Below are 22,386 nucleotides of genomic sequence, written 5' to 3'. Positions count from 1 at the left end.
GCAGGCCTTGTGACGCAACGAAGGCCACCACCCGGACCCTCTGCAGACAGGGAGACGCCTGTCCTCGCTGGGGACTCTGCTGGGACGGCAAGTGTATGTGATCTTTATTTGGAATCATCACGAGAACATCTCTCTGCACGTGGTAAGGAGCCATATGTCCTACAAGAAGCACAGCCAGCTTCGCATCCTTGGAATTTTTCTTTTCTCTTTTCTGGTGTGGGTGGCAGTGAGAAGCGGGTAGACATGTCGCCAAGGAGAGGATTGAGAACTGAAAAGTTTTTATTTTGGGAACTAGAGAACTGCAAATGTCCTGGCACTTTAAAAATGTCTAACTAAAGAGGAAGATTGTAGGGAAATGAGATTTTTTTTAAAGGCTCTCTGTTCAGTTCTTGCATATAAATGAGGCCACAGTGGAGCCAGATGTTGGCTTTACCCAGTCACTCTTCCCTGGTGTCATTGTCACTCCTCTGCAAAGCACAGCACCTCCGCTGTCTTTCCCGCCTCGCTGCCCCCAGGGTACATTGTTTGCCCCTGGGGTGCATCGTTATGTGCTCTCTGTCCCGCGGCACCCTGTTTCTCTGGTAGAAGTCCAGTTGCGGTAACAGCTGCTTTTAGAATCCCATCTCTTCCCAAAGGCATAGCTTTTTGCAGGGGAAAAGCATCACTGCCAGAGCTAAAGGTAATAGAAAGGATGCAGCAGTGCCGTCCGGGATGGGGGACTCTTTCTCATTTGGTACCTGCAACAGACTGGCTCTGCCCCTCTGGACACCGTGGACTCTGGCGCTTCACGCCACTTGGCCCCTTGAGCGCTCAGGGTCTCGGGGCCGAAGGCCCCAGCGTGTGACGCAGGGCACAGCACGGACGTGGCCTTCTGCACGGCCAGCATCTGTGCTGCAGGGGTGGACACTTCCTCGGTCCTCATGACAGCATGGACCTGGCACTCGGGGGACATTGGAGCCCCCTGGGACACTGTTATCATACAGAGAGATGTCAAATGGGCAGGCAGGCTGAGGACAGGGGACAAGGTCACAGAAGGATGTCATTACTGGGCATATGGAGGAACGGGCAGGGCTTGCCCCAGGGCAGTCATGCCAAGTGTTGAAGAAGCCCCCGGGCTCAGGGGTGGGCTTTTTGGAGGCTGTAGCTTGAAGGCACTATGTGGATCAAATGCAGGGATTTGGAACCCAAGATTTCTAGTTCCCATTCGAGTTACGGCCTTAGGGTGGTTAGAAGAACTTGGTTCGGGTTCACGTCATCCTGCCGGTCAGCCTATGGCGACACGGAGTCAGTCCTCTGCTGCAGTGCCGGGGCCTTCAGGCCCAGGACTTCGTCGCTCCCCCAAGTGTCTCGCATGAGGCCCCACCGTGGCAGGCGCCAAACTGTTTCCCGAGTGCCGCACTAGGGAGTACTAGCCATGCTGGCTCTTTCCTTTTTGGCCCTTTCAGGACGGGACACAACTGGTTCTAGAGAAAAGGAGCAGTGATGGGCTCAGAGCGTTATTGCAGGATCACTCTCTGTGTTGTGACTCTTGGTCTGTTCATATTACTCTCCCTGAAGAGCAGGTGTGACAAACTGGAAGGCAGCCGCAAACCCTTGCACAATCTCTCATCTGCCCAGACAGGAGGACTGTTAGCTTTCACTCTCTGTTTGTTACAGTGCCTGCCCTCAGAATGCGCCCTCTGGGACACGGCCTGGGAACACAAACCCCACGACCCGAGAAGCCCCAGCCACACAGAGGCCACGTGCAGGCTCTCAGATGCAGAGTCCACATGAGCCTGGCTTTCCAGTCCTAGCAGGGAGCCAGACATGCCAGTGAGGCGACCTTGGGCCCTCCAGGCCAGGCCGTCCTTCAAGTGCGTGCCTCCAGGTGACCACTGCCAAGGTCCCGTGGAGTCAAAATGTTCACCCAGCAAGGTTCTGTGCAAATGTCCAAAATTATGACACACAATAGAAAGGGGTCATTTGAAGTCCCAGGTAATGTGTTATTCAGCACCATTTAACTGTGATAGCAGGTAACTTGCGTACCAGTTCTTCAGCTCTGCACTCTGCCTGCTTTGCTCTTGTCCTCAAAACTCTTCTGGTAGGGAGCTGTAAGCCTTGGGTGACGAGTTCCAAGAGGAAACAGGGGAGAGGCTGTGGTGGGGGTCAGAAGGACCCTTGACCAGTGCTATGCTTAGCGGGCGCCAGGTCCGCCGGCCCCTCCTCACATAGACACCATGACCAAGGTTCCATGAGGAACACAGAATGTTTTTTCATCTCTATTACCCAGTCAGGGGGAAGGAGCAAATTGCTATCAACACCCAGACTGGTGTACATTTTGTTCACACCCTGGCCCTTCTCTTCCCTAAGCAGGGCCGACAGTCGCAGAAAACTTAAGAAAATGCTTCTCTATGCTAGCTGTGCTTGTCTGTGGACTTTAAAGGTAAACTCACCTCTTCTAGACTCATACAGCTCCTGAGACATTCAGAAAAGTTCTCATTCTGGACTGGGCCAGCGTCACAGCTGGGGACAGCCACTGCACCGGAACAGGCAGGCTGCCAAGGGTTTACAGATCCTGTGCTGAGCCCAGGCTCCAAAAAAGCTTCTAGAAAAAAATATCCACCCTAGAATCTCCTCTAGATAGAGATTTGAGTGGTCATAACTCAGCCACCCACAGTGGGTTGTTCATCCAGGCAAGAGCCACAAGAGAGGACAGAAGGTTTGGCTGAAAGGGTCAAGGGTCAAGACCCTGAACCCTGGTTGTCAATTAATCAGCCCTGAGCTCCCCCCAGCCAGGGGTGGCCACACTCCTGCCTCAGAACTGAATAAGCAGCGTGACCCATTGACACTGTCCTTCCTCATTCATTCCTCAGTCACTCGTTTATTCAGTCATTTGAACATCTATGACCAGGTGCTCAGCAAGGCTGTGGGATCTGGGGCATGGCCACCGACCTAATGCAGGTGTGAGTTAGACCCCTGTCTGACCAACTTACTAAGCAGGAGACCTTGGCAAAGTCACTTAGTTTTTCAGTGTCCTTGACTTTAGAAAGGTCCCAGTAACACCTGCTTCCCTTCTGCAGTCCCCATGAGAAATGGCACACACAACACTCACTGCGGTGCCCGGTGAATACGCAGCACGGCCTGCCCTCCGGGCACGCGCAGGCCCGGGCTGCTGCCCTCGGGAGCACAGGGACGGCAAGGCCTGGGCTCTGTGTGCCTGCCCGGCCCTGCCGCAGGGGCCTCTGAGGACGGGGCCCTGAACCCCACAGGCTGGCCTGCACACGGGGATAAGGAACACTCATGACAAGAGGCGAACTGGGAGATGGGCCAGACCTCTGGTGCTTTAGCCCACTATTTCTCACCTTTATTTTGCACAAAACAGGCTGCTTTTGCCAAGCATACCATAGCATTTCCATGGAAACGACTCCATCGGCTGGGTCCCATCACACCGATACTACAGTAGAACGCTGGTTCTCTGGCTTGTTTTTTGTAATAATGGACTAGATTATTCAGAGGAAGAGCACAGACATTTATTTGTAAGATGGTCTGTTTGTAAGCACAGGCCGGCCTTCTTTTATACACCTCCCCTCCCTGCCCAGAAATTTTAACTGAGCTTCTTTATCACTGCTTAACCATCCATGGTGTCATGGTGCTTTAAAAAAAAAAAAGAGAGAGAGAGAGAGATGCTTTTTGTCCGACAAGAGCTTGGTTTTGAAACAGTTCAACAACGAAGCAGAAGAGAGGGGCCAGTGGCGAAAAAGCAGTAAGCAGTAAGGAGAGACCAGAGGGTGTGAGCGGCTCTTAGAAAATCAAAGGCAAGGGGAGAAAGGAGGAAGGGGAGCTCAGGAAGGTGTCCCTGCTCATTGCTCAGTGCGCACGGCGGGGCCCAGGCCCCAGGCTTGGCCCAGCCCTGCGCTGCTTCCCCACCCTGCTCCCTGTCCATACCACACACGCACACACACATCGCACACACACACCACACACCCCCACACACCACATTACGCACCACACAAGTGTACACCACACACACACACAGCACATACACCACACCCAGCATACATACCACACTACTGCCAACCACACAAACACCCATTATGCATACCATGGCACATACTAACACACAGAATACATACCACAAAGTACATGCACACCCACCCACTGCCCCATTCTTCATGCACATACATCAGGCACCACGCACACATTACATTGCACACATCTCACAATACACATATGCACCACACACTACCTATCACATGCACACACAGGTCACACAAAACACATCAGCTGCTCATGCACACACATCACACACCACACACACAACCACATATCACACACAGTGTACCCCCCCACACCATATACCACAAATACACACATGCCACACATTCATCACACAAATCACACATGTACACACACTGCAGGCAGATGTACAAACATCACACATTCATTACACATTTACCACACATCACACATACCACACACAGGTATACTCCTACACACACCACATCCCATATGCATTATATAAATGTGCAACCCAAACGTGCACACACACATTGCACACCAAGTGCCACACCCTACACAGAGAGCACACATCACATATACACAGGCATCACACACATAGATCATACCCTACATGCACTACACACATCATACACACACCATACACCACATGCCACACACCACACAAACACACCCTGAGTGCATAAGCTATATAAAGCCAGTCAGCATACATGGAACAACCCTATGAACCTAACATTATAAGAAGTGCTTCAGAGATACAATGATGAGCAAGATATAGTCCCTGCCCAGGACAGTTTTGAAATAATGGAGAACGTAGAAAGGTACGTAGAAACTGACATATAAGGTGCTGTGTGTGCTGAGACTTGAAGCTGTAACAGGTGTTTTTGAGAGATCTTATATCTGGAGTAAGAAGTAGAGGCTCTGGCTATGCCAATTACTAACCACATATTCTTAGGCAATCAGTTGTCAGCTGGCTTTAAGTTTCTGCTCTCTCTCCTATAAAATGAGGATGAAATGACTTACCTCACAGGATGGCTGCAAGGCACAAATAAAATCTGCCTGTAAAGTGCTATCCAAAATTAAGCAATTACTATTATAAATTGTGCAGAGTCTTTCATACAAGGCCTAATAGAAAAAGTTGTAAGTACTCTCTCAATTTCAACAGATTCAAGCAGATGAAGCTGTGAGAGCAATTATTGCAAAGGAATAATGGGAGCAGAGTCAGCGGAACCTGCTGCCCAGACTAGAAGCAGCTGGCAGGAGCCCGGCTGGAGTGGTGAGCAGCACGTCCGCAAACAAGAGGAAGAAGCTGGACAGAGATGGATAATCTCTAGTGTCCAGGGAGCTGTTCCATGTGCTCAGAACCAGCTCTAACTGTCCCTCCGGAAATTAAAGCAAACAAATCGCTCTTCACTGAGTGCTATTGTTTGCCAGAGACATGCTGGGCAGTGGAGGGAACATGGGGGCACGCGACCCACAGACCTGGCCTTTGAGATATCGATGGTCTAGGTGAGTAGACAAGACACAAACACACAGACTCAAATCACACATCCCTGTGGCGTTCTTTCCAGATGCCAAAGCTGGGAAGTGCAGCCAAGGCGGTCAGGTCCCAGACATCCTGGCTATATAATGCAAACGAAGTATTTGAAATTAAATAGATACTTGTCTAAATTTTTAGCCTTTCATCAAAACATATGGTACAGAAGTCATCTACTGTACAGCTGTTCTTCTAAATTCATCAGAAACCCAACCAAATAGGTCATGACGAAAGGCTCATCTCTGTCTCTGTGGCGCGGGAGCCGCCTTCTTGCGCTGCTGCCACCGAATCAGAGCCACGCGTTTCTGATTGTTGAAAATGCTTTGGTAATATCGCAGTAGCCGAGAGAATCTTGGGATAAAGGTTGGTTTCCCCTGACACTAAATAATGGTAGTATCTGTTGGATACCAGTTGCTTATCCCCAAGGGGACTTTGGAAAACCAGCTTGCCAAGCATCACACACCATGTTGAGAACTTAATATAAATAAGCTTCCTTAATTTTCATAATAACCTTAAGAAGCACTTATTTTTTAATCTAGTCTATGAAAAAACTGAAGATCCGAAAGGCAAATTCACGACTCGTACCCATGCTTTCTAACTCCAACTCCTTAGCCAGGAATCATACCTGGCTAACAACCCAGCAACAACAACCACCACCACCGCAGCCATACCACCAACAAAGCAACTATCATCTTGAGCACCTACCACGTGTTCGCCTGCAAAGCAAGAGCAGGCCCCGGGGCCCGGGCTGACTCCTGGCCCCCCGCGGGCCCTGCAGTCTCACAGCGCCTTGCTGTGACCCCCTGGGCAGTCAGCGCCCCCAACAGCGGGGAACTTTGCAGCTTTCCAGGCTGGCTGTTTCTGGGTCACAGGAGGTCACATACCAGTCAGGGAAGTGCCACAGTGTCAGCCAGGGGACATCAAACATATCAGAGGAAAAACTATCTAATGAAAATGAAATGAATACTGAATATCCAGAAAGATGCCAACTGCCTCCCAGAAAAAGGGACAGATCTCTTCCACTGAGATTGATTTTGATCTGCTAGTCTCCTTTTATATACACAAAGGTTCAGGAGGGTGAGAGCCAGCTGTTAAAATGGCTAATTTCTTGTTAAAATGTACCAGTGTTCCTGGGGACACGTTCCTCTGCATGGGCGGTAGGTGTCCAGTGCAGTTATAATCATCCAATGCTGTGCTCACAAAGGGGAGAGTTGGATTTGAGACAGAAACAGTAAGACTGTCTCAGGTCACAGGGATGTGTCCAAAGATCTGGGGAGGGTGACGGGGTCCTGAGCCTCGGGAAGCAGATCCAAATACCACAGAGAACAGAAAAATTAACCTTCCGTCCACCGAGGGGAAGAACCATCGGCTGACTGTCCGCAATGGACCGGGAAGAGGTGGGGATCGGCAGCATCTCTCGGAGCAGTCACTTTGAAAAGCCACAGTTGTTTAGGGTCTCGTGAGGGCAGGGCAGGGCGGCGGGAGCCTTCTGCTACTCTCTCCTGAACGAAGACGCTGGTGAGGGAGGAGAAAGGCTGCCACCTCTCTCTTCCTTTGTCGTGTCCCCATCCAGCTGCCATCTACATGGCCCCATGGTGGTCCAGGAGCTCCTCGGATTCATGACCGTCTGACCAGCCCCCCCCAGCAAGGGAGTTAAGACAGATGAAGAGGAAAACCAAAAGCTGCAGGGCCCTGCCACGCCTCTTGCAGTGGGGGGCAGGGCAGCGAGGTGTCTTCCTGTCCTCATTCCTAGACAAGGCGACAACGCTCCTGGCTCCCCCACTCTAGGCCTACTTCTATTTTCTGCTCTTCATAAACTTTTATAAAGGAGTAGATGAAAACGATTACATATTTCCGAAGAAGGCTTCAGAAAAGCTTCGGGACACCTGCTGAGCCAATCGGATGCTGCCTAAGAGCGGCTCTACATCCGCTTCTCTGGGGTGTGGGAGGAGGGAGGGTGGGAGCAAAGGAAGAGGGGAGAGTGCCTGGTCTCCGGAGCCTATGTGGCAGTCAGCAAAAGCCAGCCCACAGTCCCGTAGATCTTGGTCTGTTTATTCTAATGAGCTCATAGGCACTGAAATACACACCTCTCTTCTCCTTGTGGGACTGTAAACGAATATATCAGCCTTTTTCAACAAGCTGGCTTATATGAGAGGAGAGACGCCCAGATAATGTAAAGCCAGGTTTTTTACCAAAATTAATTCAAGGCAAACCCAACAAAAATGCCAAGATTATTTGTGTAAATTACTGAACTGTGTTTAAAATTCTTATAGAAATGCAAAAGACTGAGAATAGCAAAGATAATCCTGAAGACCACTAACAGTAACACTAAGTAAAAGACTTAGACTACCTGCTATCAAGCTATGTTATATGGCTATATTAATTCAGGCAGCATGCAATTGACTCAAGATGAGTAAACTAGCCAATGGAATTGAACATAACATGTAGAAAAAGCACATGCATATAGGATCACCTGATTTATGATAAAAACAGTGCTGCAGTGCAGTGGAGGAAGGACAGTCTCCACAATAAATTGTGCTCTGACAGTACATAGTGTGTGTGTGAGTGTGTGTGTCTGTATGTGCGCACGCGCATATGACTTACACCATAGTACACACAGAAATCAACACCAAATGGATTGCACAGGAAATATAGGAAATGCCTTCATGACCTCGGAAAAGGCAAGTTTCTTCAATAGGGCACAAAAAGGATTAACCATAAGATGGAAAATTTAATATAGATAAATTAGACACTATTAAAATAAAGCTTCAGGTAATGGCAGAGTAACCTATCTCAGACTAATCATCTTGCAAAAGCAATCAAAAGCTCAGGAACACACACGCAAACACGATCGAAAGCACTGAAGAGAGCAGCAAAGCAGGCAGCAACTGGAACAGGTACAACAGTATAGAGGAGGGGAGTACGGGACCAAGCTCTACCCCAAGGGTACGCCCCTGCTTCACCCAGAACATGGTCCTGTGTCTCAAGCCAAAATCTGAAGTTTTCTTGGAGTGAATGGGTCAAAGTCTGCTAGGAACATTTCTCCACGGGCCTCCAGCATTCCCATGCATGTTATGAGAGAAGCACTGACCGACATTTATTCCAGACATTCCTTTCTAGAATGTTAGTATAGCAACAACCTTAAATGATGATTATGTCATCCTCCAAATCAAATGGTAGGTATGCTTATTGTCAATAGAATGAAGATAATGTCTTTTTGTCTCCTTCTGGAACAAAGGATGAAGGGGCTGAACCCAATTGTAAAGACTCAGGCGCTCTAAGCTCAGAGTTCCTGGGGCGCCTGATCCACTGCATGTGCAGATGTGCTCTGGCCCTTTTTATGTCACCTGAAGGAAGCTGGGGCTCATGGGACTGGCATAAAAGTGCTTACGTCCTGACTACTGCCACTGCTGTGGGCCTCTGACCCGGGAGTCTTCGGCTCTGCACCGCGGCCTTTGAGGCTGGGGCCGGCTGCCTGGTTAGCCTGCAGGCAGAGTGAAACCTCAGGCCCCCCGGAGTCCTTGGCAGTTGTTGTGAAGAGAATGGGATGTTGACCAACATGTGGCTTTCTGTAAGAGAAAGTGAGAGAGCCTCCAGTGTTTCTCGACAGGATTTGAGAGAAACCTGTAGGAACTGGTAGAGAACTGGTCATGAACTGTACGGTTAAACAGGCAATCCAAGGTCCTTCATGTTATGAGAAGGAAGCAGGGAGGTGGCCACAGGCGAACAATGACAAGTAAGTTGAAAGAGTTCAAAAGCAGTTGCCCAGGTGTTGTCCTCTCAAAATATTTCCCTGAGACACACAGATTCCCATTGGAAAACACAGGTGAAACACTGACTAGTCCTACTCCTAAAGCATACTTTTAGGTAAGTTTTATTTTCTCCCTTAATATCTTTCGATCTCACTTATCTTAGTTAGAAAGTTGTCAAACGATAGTAAATATCAGGTATCAAAGTAGAAAAGTGATTTACACCTTGATTCACCAAGTATCATAATGCAGAAATGACATACAATGTGCAGAAGTGCTCTAAATAAGAACTGTTGTAACAGAAAGGAACTGCTAGCATTTGGGCTCTGGGATGGGGCTGTAACAGTGCCTTGGGCAGCAAATAACGCCCCAACAGTCTTCCAGGGAAGCAGGAAGGGCGCCCAGGCCAGGCTTGCACTTAGGGGCTGTGTTATAGGCCACGGCTGCCAGCATCTGTTTCCTAACTCATCAGCAGTTGCAGCCCTACCGCAACCGCGCTTCCCCTCATTGCACCTCACAAATATTTGCTAAGGGATATAAATAACAGCAGAAGGTGACCTGTCCTACCCCCCAAAACTTCCGTATCCGAGTTTCCACTCTTTTCTTTACCAGGTCCTCCCTTTGAGATAAGCTTGGAAGAACTGAATAAGTAAAAAGAAACAGGTCCAAAGGGTAAATAAATAAAAACAGGAGAAAAAGAAGAAGGAAACAGAAAACAAAACCGTAACGGGAAATCGCATCTCTGGGGCATCTCGCAGGAAGAGGGAGGGCAGGAGGTGCGGCAGTCCTGTGACCATGGCCAACGAATCCCATTATTGGTTTGCTTAGTTTTAAATAATTCGGTGGGGAAAAAAGTGAATGGTTGCGGCCTGTTGCGTTGATTTTCAGCGTCTTACTCTGTGTGACATTCTCTAGCCAGGAGAAAAGACTGCGCGGCGTGTCCTGCGAGCAGCAAGGTGCGCCGGGCCTGCGGAGCGTCGTGGCGGCGGTCAGCGCGGTCACACTTCACTCCACGCCTCCGCGGCGCCCCCTCCGGTCCCCTGCGTCCGTCCGCAGGCCGCCCTTTCCCTCGGCAGCGCTCGCCTCTCCGTTCCTTCCTGCCATCTTTCCCCCCACGCTCCACCCGCCTCGGCTGACCGCTCAGAGACGGAGTCGCGTGCCCCCGTTAGTCCCTCTCGGGTCAGAGAAGACCCGCAGGCGGCCCGTGCCTCCCTGAGTCGCTCTAGCTGTCCCACGGCTGCGCTGCTCGCGGCCCTGAGCGGCGGGGACGGCGCTGGAGAGCGGGCGCTGCGCCAGCGGCTGCTGGGGGCGCGCGAGGCACCCGGGAGCCAGAGAAGGCAGCGGGGCCTCCTGGCCGCGGCTCCGCAGCGCTTTCATTCACGGCGGCGAGGGCAATGAGTCTGCAGCTAAATTCGGAGTGAGAGAAACACCTTCCACTTAAAAAGAAAAACTTCCATTTAGGAAGAGCTTGTACCTTCCCCAGGCACCTGGGATATCTTATAATACCTTGTAGAAAGGTAAACATCAGCCCTGGGGTTGGCATCAAGCCAGGCTTCCTCCCACGGGAACGTGCTGTTCTTAGTATGAACCCAAGCCCTGGCCCACCAGGTACGGCAGAACGGTGACTTCTTCCCCAAACGGGCCCCCAGTGTTGGGGGGGGGCGGTCGCGTAGGCAGCAAATGTGAAGGCCTTTGTGGGAAGCCAAAGGGGACCCCTTGGAGGGGTCCGGTTTGCATGGCTCATCGTTCAGGCCTCAGCAATTCAATGTATTAGCGTCAGGCGGCGCCCGCAGAAGACCAGAAGCGCAGGGAGCGCGGTCCGGCCCCTGTGTTCTGGGGAAGGAGATGGAGACGTGGGAAGGGGTAAAGCGGGGAGGAGAGGAGAAAACAGGGCCGGTGGTATGTTTGCGGCAGGTCGAGCCTCAGGGGGACCCTGCAGAAAGCGGCCCGCGGCCGCACCGCCTCCTGCTCCACGCTTTCTTAATTGGATCTCCAGGGAATAAATACGAAGGGAAAAGAATGTTCCAGAATTTCTCATTTTTCTGTGCCAAGCATATTCCTGTCTAGCTGAGGAGGAGTCAGACCATGGAAAATGAGAAGAGAGACTAATTCACTCAAAGCGGAGTGAGGGGTGCGGTGTGACCCGGGGGACTGGCTTCCCTCCGGGGGAAACGCTGAGGTTAGAGGAGGAACAGGGCAGCAGGGGTCGGGCAGGGGGGAGGCAGGGGGCTCGCCTTCCTCAGAGACTGCAAACGCCACCAGCTTCAACCAGAATGCAGGTTCCGTGGGGGCAGCGACTCTGCTGTGCGCCCGTGATACCTCGACATCGTCACGTGGCACTCGCCCAATAAATATTTGTAGATTGACGAAGTGATGTCACATGTACCTGTTTCCCCAGCACCTGTTATGTGGACATAATTTAGCATATTTTTGTATAAACATACTTAAATGTCTAAGAAAGCTCATATTTAATAGATCTTTGGAACACCAAGATCCAATGCTTCCCAGATAAGACCAATGTTGGTGAGGCCCAGAGCCTGTGACACATTTGCGTCCATGAGAAGAGCATCGTCTGCCCCAGGACAGCCGCCCCTTGAGGAAGCCCTCGCTGCACTCACAACGCGGCTGACAGCCTCTCCACCGGGCCTCCTCGTTCACTTGGTCACCTGTCTCTTCAGTAGGACCCCAAAATGGGTCCCATGTACCTGTCAGAAGAAATTTAAGTGCTTTAGAGGGAATATATCCTAGCTGGATAAACTTAAATCATGGTCCACAGGTGAAGTTTCAAGTTGATTCTACCGTATGATGATGAGCAAAGATGTTAATTTCTCTAAACTTCAGCTTCCCCATCTCTAAATGGAGAATATAGCACCCGCCTCATGAAGTTATCATGAAAGCTAAATGAGCTAAAAGGAATAAAGTGCTGCCTAAACTTCTGGCACACATTCAAGGCTTAGTGAAAGCTGGTGGTTCTTTTCTGTCACCGGATCTCAGCAAACCTTATTCCTGGCACTAGCACCTTCCAATGGTAGTGCTTCCTACGACGATGAGGATGATGATCTAAGAGAGCTTAGAGGCTTAAAAAGGTTCAGATCCTTGTCCCAGGTCGCACGCAAGTTTATAGTAGTTTTGAATCTCCAGCCCAGCTCTGCTGAGTCCATGACCTGTCTCCTGCCCCAGGGGGACGTGGCATTCTCAGGCAGCCTTTATCATGCGTCCTGAGGAAAGATGACCTCTTCCCATGTGAAATGATCAAATATCCTCATCCCACTCTGGTATCTCAGGACCTGGAAAGTGCAGAACAAGCCCCAGCAGAATCACTCTGTCTGAGCATCAGCCTTCTCAAAGGCTGGTCTGAAGTGGAAAGAAGGTTTATGTGTTGAATTTGGAAGATCAGTCTTAGGTTGGAGGTAATGTCGGATCAACCATGTGCTAACCCAGCCTAAACTATTTTCCTTTGAGCATGGGGGGTATTCGGTGTTGCCTCGTAGGGCAGTTTATCAAACTGGTAGTAAGGCTTTGTTTGAAAGGCTCTGTAAACAGTCATCTGAGAAAGGAGCCAAGTTATGATCACCAGCAGGCCAGGAAGGAGTTCCCGGTGAAAATTAAAATGTATAAAACACAGGGAAGAAAGCCTCCATAGAGAAAATAATATCCCCACATTAGGAGAGCCAGATTTATACATCTTGCATCATTTCATCTTCAGGAGCACCCTGTCAGGCATGTCTGATTTTTATCACCACGTTATTGATGCTGTAAAGAGGCGCAGTGCAGTAAAGTGATTTGCCCAAGGTCGGAGTTACCCTGCGCCGAGCTCCCAGCTACCCTGTGCCGAGGCGCTCTGACGTGACCCCAGGGCACATTTCAAACCCGTGCCCAGGCACAGGCACACGTTCAAGCACACACCACCCGGTGCCTTAAAAACAGCATAAACCACAAGAGAAGACAAGCTGTGCTGCAGAATTTAATAAAAAAACAACCCGAGCTTCTCTCACATCCAGGACTCTCCACTTCCTCTCTCAGGAGGTGTGGGGAGAAGGCTGATTCGTCGCTGGGGAGAATTCACTGGATGGCTCAGCTACCCCAGTTCGTGATCCCTTCAGCTTCTTCCTGCCTCATGCGTTGCCCACAAAATCTGCAGGACATCCACGCCGCTGGCCCCACTTCCTCTAGGAGGAGACGGAGTTGCGAAGATGGAGCTCCTGCTCACTCCCGGAGCAGCTCTGCTGATGGACCGCGCCTCACCCCGCTCCAGCCAAAACACGCACGGCATGTGGGCACATGGGACAGAGGCGAGCCCACGCACACACACGTGTGCACACACCATCGCTGGTGAGGGCTCAGGGAATGCAAACCCATTTTAACATTGATGTAGGTACTGTTCCACTGGAAAGACAAATCTGATGACAAAAATAAATTTAGGATAAAGTTAAATCCAAGTGTCTTCTAGATGATAAATTTGTTGTTGTTTTCACACTGGAGCACCCCGTCTTCTATGGGATGTCATGCCATCCAAGGACCCTCTCACACCTCCAGAAGGAACTAAGTGTACTTATTAACAGTGTGGAATTTTAAGTCATGTTTTAGGATGCACTATGGTGGAAAAATCACTTTACCTCTTCAGTGCATCAATAAATGGGCATAAAGATTGCATCCATCCAGCAGGGCTGTCCTGACAATTTAACGATGTGATTCACATAAGGAATAAAGGAAACTTTCTGGCATGTAAATTGCCAGTGAAATGTTAACTCTTATTACAATGTACCTGTCCTCCGCCTGAAAGGCTGGTGAAGCAACATTGGCTCTTAATTTTTAATGTTTTCCTCAAACCACCAGGAGCTGTGAGTGGGTAGCAAAGTTATATGGCCGGCACAAGTCGGGGCTGAGGCCTGGAAGTAGAACCACCACAAACCCCACTGGTTGGGCTGGGGCCGGCCAGGGGCTGCTGCTTCCTCCTTTTGTCGGAGGATGGGACCTGAGATGGGAAGGACTTCCTCCCAGCCTCAGACCTACTGGGCCCTGCCTCATCTCAGAGCCCCACGTGCACCAGGAAGTTCCAAAACTGCCCCCCAGACCTGAGAGAACACTTGTGCCCAAGATAAAAGGAAGGCCCAGGGCAGGACGATCCTCCCCAGGGAGGTTGGGCAGCTTCCCAGGGGCCCAAGGAAGGGAGAAGAGGTGGAACCGGCCCTCTGGGGCGCCAGCGGCCAGTCCGCCTGAGCTGCAGGAGCCCTGGACGGAGGCAGCGGGCCTGCGTGCGGGGGCCTGGGCACCGTCGTCGCAGGAAGAGCTCTTCGCCCACTGCTCTCCGGGGCAGCCCTCGCCCCATCGGGTCCCCGTGCACACCTGCACCTCCGCCGCTGCCTAGCTGTGGGGCCAGCGGTGAGAGGCTTCAGCTCTGCCTCTCCGGGGGAAGCAAGGCTGGTGATGTAGGGGCTTTGGAAAGCGCATGGTTAACACAGGACGGCGGCGGTGGGCCGGGGCCCACAGCCAGCACGTCTGTGCTGGGAGGCGGGGGGATAGCGCCTCACGAAACCTCAGCCAAGGCGGGAGACTGTCCTCATGCTTCTGAGAAGAGGGAAGCAGAGGAGGACGAGGAGGATCTGGCAGGAACCGGGAGAAAAGGGCTGCCGTGGCAGCAAGGCGGGACGGACCCAGACGGCCGGGCGTCACGCGCGGGGAACGTGCCCTGTCGGGGGCAGGTGGAGGGAGGCAGGCAGGCAGGCAGAGCGGGGCGGCTCCTGACTGGGATCAAGGTGCAGAGAGGTCCTGTCAGGGCCACGGGCAGGGAGGGTGCGGGCAGCACCAGCCTCGGACGAGGGAGGACGCAGAGCACTACAAAGCGCAGGACACAGCGGGCGCGCGTCAGCCTCAGCGCTGGAGGGGGCAGGGCTCCCTCTGGGCGCTCCCCTTGCAGTCGATGGCCGGGAAGGAGGCGGAGCGGAGAGTGTTCTTTGTCGCATTTTTCCTACCCTCCACCATTCGTTGCCCTTTTCAGAACCATTGCCCTCTCCGGGAAACTGGCTCTGTTACGTGAGGTTTACCAAGGCCACTCACTGACGACTGAACCCGGATTCGGCTCAGATCTCTGACTTCAAGGCCCCACCCGCTTTCTCCCGGCCCGCAAAGCCGCAAAGCGAGCCACACCCAGACACCTCGCGAAGGACTTTTACAGGGGGGTGCTGGTGGAGCATCCTCATTTACTTACGCAGTAATTTTCAAGCACTGGGGCAACTGTGACTGCTACAACCTGAGGGGAAGCGCAAGTGCTTCAGGCACCGTGTACTTTGTAGGTAGAAGCCCGGGAGGTGGCTAACTGCCCACAGCGCACAGAACAGCCTCAGGGAAGATCGTTGAGCACGCGGGTCAATAGCACTGAAGCTGAGAGGCTCTGAGTCAAGTACAAGTCACGGCAGGAAGCCTTCTTTAGCTCATCTTCCTTGCTTCCCTAAGGGCGCCCATTCCCACAGCCTCTCCAGAAATTATTCCGAGGGGTCAGTCTGCTACCTTCTTCCACGCAAAGGGGAGGAGCAGGTATTTAGGATCCTGCTCCATCCACCAAAGTGTACCTTGTTCTCAGCACGCTTCTTGTTGAGCCAGAGAGTCAGCATCCAGGGCCCTAAATCCTACCATCAACCCAAAGCATTGCGCATCAGCCGATCCTCACTCCCTGCTTCCCGGAACAGGCCAGAGAGTGGAAGAGCTGACCACACCACACTGCACATCGAATCCCAGCCGCCCATCCCTGGTGAAAGCCTTCTAACGCCCCTTCTGGGGAGACCCTCTGTGCCCAGGAGGCAGCCTTCTCACCCATTTTCTTTCTCGGAAGACGAGGCAGCCATCATTCCTACAGAAACACCAGACTTGTAGAATGAATAAAGGACACAGGATGTGGCTGAGTGACAGAGGACAAAAGCAATGCGGATGTTTGACAAAACCGTAATGACACCTCTGATAGCAGGCCCGTGCAGTGAGCATCTTCTCCCCCAATACAGCAAATTACCCCGCAAGGGCAGAGTGTCTCGGCAGAATTAATCACTGCCTGGGAAACAATTTCACACTAGAATAAACAGAAGAGAGGGAGAATAATAAATGCATTGTATTGTCCATTTCTTAACCTGGGCCTTGATATATATTAAAAAACAAGCCAATGATTTTCAGCAATGACAGAAACTCATCTTGTTTAGCAAGATAAGATAAAGAGGTCTGGGGGTGGAGAGCCAGCTATCTGAGGAAAGACTTCCCGAGATGATAAATATCCAATGTCAAGCTTTTGCGCAGCCTCAGGCTTCTGAGGGGCAGATGTAGCCAACTTGGTTACGTGTGAGAGAACAGAGGAAGAAGGAGCGGCGCGGGGTGTGAGAACAGGAGAGGACAGCGGTTCCTAGGGAATTGTTATAGAATATAGAAGCAACACATTTAAAAGGTAGGTAGTTGTTTTTTCATAAAAGCCTCTCACGTCTCCGCTGGCTTTGGGCCCTGCGTCCACACTCTGCGCAGTGTCTTGGAAAGGCACTTGGACTTCTGGGAGAAGCCGGAACCCGAGACAGGAAGCTGTGCTTATTTCTGAAGACAAAGCTAGGTTTCTTTTCTTCACCGCCTGCGGGACAGACAGACTTTCTGCATTGCTATAAAACCATGCAAGAATGCACTTGAAAGACAACATTTTAATCCTAAAGGAAATGGCTTTCATACCTACAGATCCATGATGCAAATGAATCGAAACTATTTTTCGTAGATTCCTGGGGTTTGAGCTGCACGTACTGAGAGATTTCCAGGCTCCCGGAGTAAGACTACAGAAGTGTGGCACAGGAAGTGATCAAGTCACAGCCTGGACAGAGGGGGTTTTTCGTAACAAATCAAAATCGTTTTTCATGTCTAAGGTGACGGTTGCAGAGCTCCCTGGAATATAGACTGTGTCCTTGGAAATTGCTTAAGATGCCCTTCCAAACGGCAGAGCCCATCATTCTCTGTGCCCTGCAATCCACGACACTGACTGCAGAGTGTGCTCCCAGGGACCTACAAGAAGGGTGTGATGGTGCACGAGGTCACTGGGAGGCACCAGTGACTGATGGGCAGCCACCAACACAACTGCCAAGATGTTCCACATGCCCCCAGCCCTGCCTCCAGGGCTGGCCAGATTCATACCGGCTACACATACAAAGGGAAAAAAAGTCAAGAGCTTCTCCAAAGTAAGCAAGTTAGTGAAGGCAAATGCTATTTAATTGTTAAATTACACGCTAAATTCTACAATTGCAAAGTCCCCTTTTTTGTTCTTATCATCGTAGTACTTTGTTTATAGTGGCTACATAATCAAAAGGTAGTACATAAATGTATAAATCTGTTTTATTCATTACAAGCAAAGTCTCCTCTTGTCCTTGTTCAAGCTCCCTGCATCTGTCTCTCTAGCCCTTTGCTGGTCCCGGAGGTGACCAGCCCAGCAGAAGACGCTAGAACACAGTATCAAAGAGGAAACCACATGCCCAGAATGCCACCGCTTGTGCTGAAGCCCGTGATCCAAACCTAGATTTCACACCTGACCTAATTGCTCTTTTAATCACTCCCAGAAATATAGTCTTAATCAACTGGCCTGGAATGTTCTGGTCAACACTAATAAAGGCATCTGTCATGTGACCCAGTCCCCATGGGAAGAAGTGGCCATCTGCTATATAAAAACCCTTGCTTTTCTCTCCCGCCCTCCCAAAGAAGATGCCCTGTCTAAAACAATTGTATGTGTTGCTAACAGATCCCTTGCTCTGCCTTCTTCCTATAAAAACTTCCACCTTACACAACTCCTAGGAGCATACTGCTCGCTACATGGGATGCTGCCTGATTCATGAATCACTTAATAAAGCAGATTAGAGCTTCAGCTTCACTCCGTTGAATTTTGTCCGTTAACGACAGATTTGACCACTCACCTGAAGGTTCTAGATCGCAGAGGAGGGTCCTTTGAAGGACATAGATTTGGGTTCTCATTAAGCTCTCCCAAGGAGAGGGTGACACTGGAGTGAAGGGTGAGGCTGAGTGTGGCCGCACAGGGCCTGGAAAATGCCCTGTCCCACGTGTGCAAGTCAGAGATGAGACAGGCCCAGAGACCAGGAAGAAACTCAGCCAGGAGCGTCACTGGCAAGAATCAGTCTGCATGATAAGAGCCGCTTTGGCCTTTAATTTCCAAACCTCTTGTTGAATATTCTAAAAAACCCATTAGCCTTACCTATTAGGAGCTTTTAGCTGTGCTGCCTTTAGATATGCACATGCATGGCTGACCCACAAACCTAAATCGGAATGAGTAGAGAAGCCGCTATTGGCAGCTGGCCCCAGGCCCGGGCAGGAATAGGCTCCTGGGATCACTCAGGAGCCAGGGAACTGCCTCTTGTTGAGGGGAGTGGGCAGGACTTTGTGCTGTGAGTAGAGGGAGCTGGGAAAGACTTATTCTCAAAAATATTTCCTTTGACAGCCTGACACTGCTCATCAAACTTCAAATTTTGATTTCATATCTTCCCTTCTCAAGTATCTGCTATTCTCAGGGCTGGATAACCCAGAAACTACCATACATATGCATTTAACTCACCTTAGAAAGTAATGCATTCATTTTCCTCACCGTGGGACACCAAGCAGAGAGTGGCATCCTGCTGGAACAGAGAAGAGATGAAACGAGCTGTACTGTGGGAGAGAGCAGTTAGGGCCCACGCAGGAAGGGGCGCAGCTCAGAAACCCAGGCCCGGGAAAGCGGAGGTCCCCAGGCCGCCAGGCCATCAGGTGACTGTGAAAGCTCCGAGGGAACAGGAGGAGGAGAAAGGGCGCTCTGGGGCCCCAGAGGACCCCTCCTGGCCGCAGCCCCACCCCTCTTCCTTGCTTCCAGGCCTTCCTCTCGCTCCATGCGCAGGGCTCGCTGAGGCGCATGGCCTTGTCCCAGGAGCAACAGGCCTGGGCCACCCCCAGGGGCAGCTGGGAAGGCTCCCACTCCCTCAGGCCTCGGGCTCAGGCCCATCCTCCACTGAACTCCCTCCAGCCCGTGCACGTGTGCCAGGCCCTGAGCTCTGCCTCTCCGAAGACAGCCTGGCCTCTCCTCCACCTGCCTATATGTGTCTAGGAACAGAGCGGTCATTTAATACCTTCATGGGATTCTCACAATCAAACACTGAAGACCCCTAATTTCCTGGCACTCCAGGATGAGAGACCAGGAAGCCATTACCAAGTGGCTCTGTGAGTCCTTTCAGCGTAACCTGGAGGCGCTGTCAGCGAATCCACCTGGCCTGGGTGAAGCTGCTCTGCTCCACCACGTCCCCTCCTGGCCAGAGGGACTCCCTGACTCGCCCTGTCTGTTTTACATCCAACCAGCCACCAAGCAGCCACTGGACCTCACCCTCTCTCTGTCACTGTGATCTGCTTCTCATCTCAAGATTGCGCGGATGCCATGACCGAGATGGACTTGTCCTCTGGACGTGCTCCGAGGTCACAGCAGGTGGCTGTCCCACCTGAGGTTTCCTTTCCCCACCAAATTCCTCCACTGATGAAGGCAGCCTGGCTGTCCCCGCTGGTCCGAGCCCCAGCCTAGTGCTTGCTGCCACCTGCTCCCAGGCGGCCCATGGGTACGTGGGAAAGTCCTCTGAAGCTGCTGTGGGAACATGCGATGTTCCCCATGGTGCCTGGGACCCAGGGCCGGGTGCCGAGAAAGGGCAGCAGCAGCTCTGGCTCCCTGGGCTGGGGGTGGGCGGGAGCAGGCCAAGACGAGCACAGACCCCAGGAGCTTGCCGCTGCGGCCACCACTGCCGGGCAGGGGCTGGGTGGTGTGTGACCGGGGGGATTCTGCCATGAAGGGCACGTGTGCTAGAAGACAGTATTCTTACCACCATTTTGTCTCATACTAGCCACGTCCTCCCCTCTCCCCGAGCCCAACCAACTACTGCCAACCACTCTCTCTCTGAGCCTCGGTTTCCTCTGTTGGGAAATTCCTGCCTGCCCAGTTCTTGCGCAGAGAGGTCCAGGGACCTAAATCAAATGTGATCACTTCTAAGGCTAAGTAATGTCACCTGAGTGCTCTCAGGTCCCCTCCCCCGTTTTGAGATCCAGTGGGGTCATGTGCAGTTACCCGGACATCTTCTGACATAGCAGCCCCACCGGCTACAATACTCCTGGCCCTGGAAGGACAACGCCTGTGGCCCCGTGACCGGCCAGCTCTGCCATGCTGGCCCCGGGGCCACAGGTGCCTACACCTGCTCCGGTGAGGCAAGGACACAGCTGGGCAACAGTGCGCGCGGATGGCCTGCTGCCGCCGCTGCTGCCACGATGCCAGCGCTCTGCACAGAGGCCCTTGGGGGTTCGTCTGTCTAATCCCCACAGTGACGCTTCCTGCCGTGCTTACTCCCATTTTTACAGACAAGCAAAATGGAGGCTGTTCAAAGTGAAGTAACTTTCCGAAGGTTCCACAGGCAGTGAATGACGGAAACAAACTTGAACTCAGACAGTGTGGCTCCAGGGCCTGAACTCCCCTGCTCAGCTGTCCCGTGGGTTTGATTGTTCTCAGATCCCCCAGAGTCTGGCCTGTTTCCCTGGCATTTTGCAGAAGCCTCCCAACTGGTCGACACCCACTCGCAGATGAAGAACTCAGCCTCCCCTCAACTCCAGGGAGGGCCATAGCGCATTCAAAGTGCCCTCGGCATCCAGGGCAAAACCGTAGGCCCCAGAAAGAGACTTCACTTGCTCACACCTGGACTAAAGCCCACAATGTGGACTGGTTTCCTGCCTCACAATCAGTTTCCTTTGGGGGAAGGACAGTGTGACCTCCATCAGGGTCCATGCCCGCGCCTGTCCTCTGGCTGCGGCCTTTCCCCGAGCCCAGCAGGACAGACAACCAGGAGGGAGGTCAGTACCAGGATCAACACAACAGCAGCTGGGGATTCATTCCTCACGGACATCCCTTCCAGATTTAAAAACAAAGGCAGCTCTTTCTATTTTGATTTTTCTCCAAGCGCATGTTATCCAGCCTCTAAGTACAACTAAGTTAGAGTGGGCGGGGCAGGCCCAGCAATAACTTGCAGCACATCAGGCCCCACTACAGTTGACGCAGAGACAACGGCTCCATAAAGGCAGTGTTTTATTGCGTTGGCCAACAAGTCTGTTCAATTCTTTCCATAACATAAAAGACACATTTTCCATTTTCACCAACAACTTTATCGATTTGGATATTTTGAGTACTTTGGCTGTCTCCCGCTATTGGCTTCTAGTAAACAGAAGCCAGTGGTGCTGATAAACATCTTTCAAGGTGTAAGACAGCCCCAAAGAAAATAAGTATTTGGCCACAATGTCAACAGCACCAAGAAACTTCGCAAACCACTTTTGACTCATTCAGTCAGTGAAAGCACCTTCTCCGTACCCTGAACATATTTTTTTTTTTTTGCCTTTCACTTGTGTTTTTACCTTTCTTAAAATAATAAAGCCTCATACACCAAAAATGTTGCATATCTCCTTCCCTCTTCCATATTAAAATGACTGCACAAAAATTCACCAATTTTGATAAGTTTTTTAATGGCATACTGTTATGACAGCTGTCACAATATGATCTAACAGAATAGTTTCAAATGAAGTTAAAGACAATTAAGCACTAGTAGAGCCATCGTATGGAAAAAACCAAACAAACTTTTTAGCCAACCCAATATAAATTTTCATATGAAAATCACAATCATGGAGTTAAATGAGTGCCAAGAAATAAGAAAGCTGCTGTCTTTTTAACTTATTTGGTGATTAATGGTGTGATAGTATAGCATCATGCGTACCTTTTGAATTTAAAAAAACCCTCTTATTGATTATCTTGCTTAGGTGCATGTTTTATCTTCTCAGCCACTAAGTTCCCTCAGTTAATTTGTGATAGTTGTCCTCTGGGGCTGCTCCCATGTGCTGGACAGTGTGGCAAGGCATTTGCTTCTTCTGTTTCTTTAGTCTCGTGGCCACTCCATGAGAGCATATGACTTGACTAGCGTATGACTTGACTAGCGCCACAGTTCGTGTAAGAGGGAGTTCTGATCCCCTGGCCTGTCTGACTGCTAAGATCTGGGCCTCACATGTAGTCTGAGACCTCGCAAGGCTACACTGGGGGACACAGAA

The sequence above is a fragment of the Pteronotus mesoamericanus genome, unplaced genomic scaffold, assembly GCF_021234165.1.
Source record: "Pteronotus mesoamericanus isolate MK-2021 breed Mesoamerican mustached bat unplaced genomic scaffold, CSHL_Meso_final contig_123, whole genome shotgun sequence".
NCBI classification, from domain to species: Eukaryota; Metazoa; Chordata; class Mammalia; order Chiroptera; family Mormoopidae; genus Pteronotus; species Pteronotus mesoamericanus.
This window is presented reverse-complemented; position numbering follows the sequence as displayed.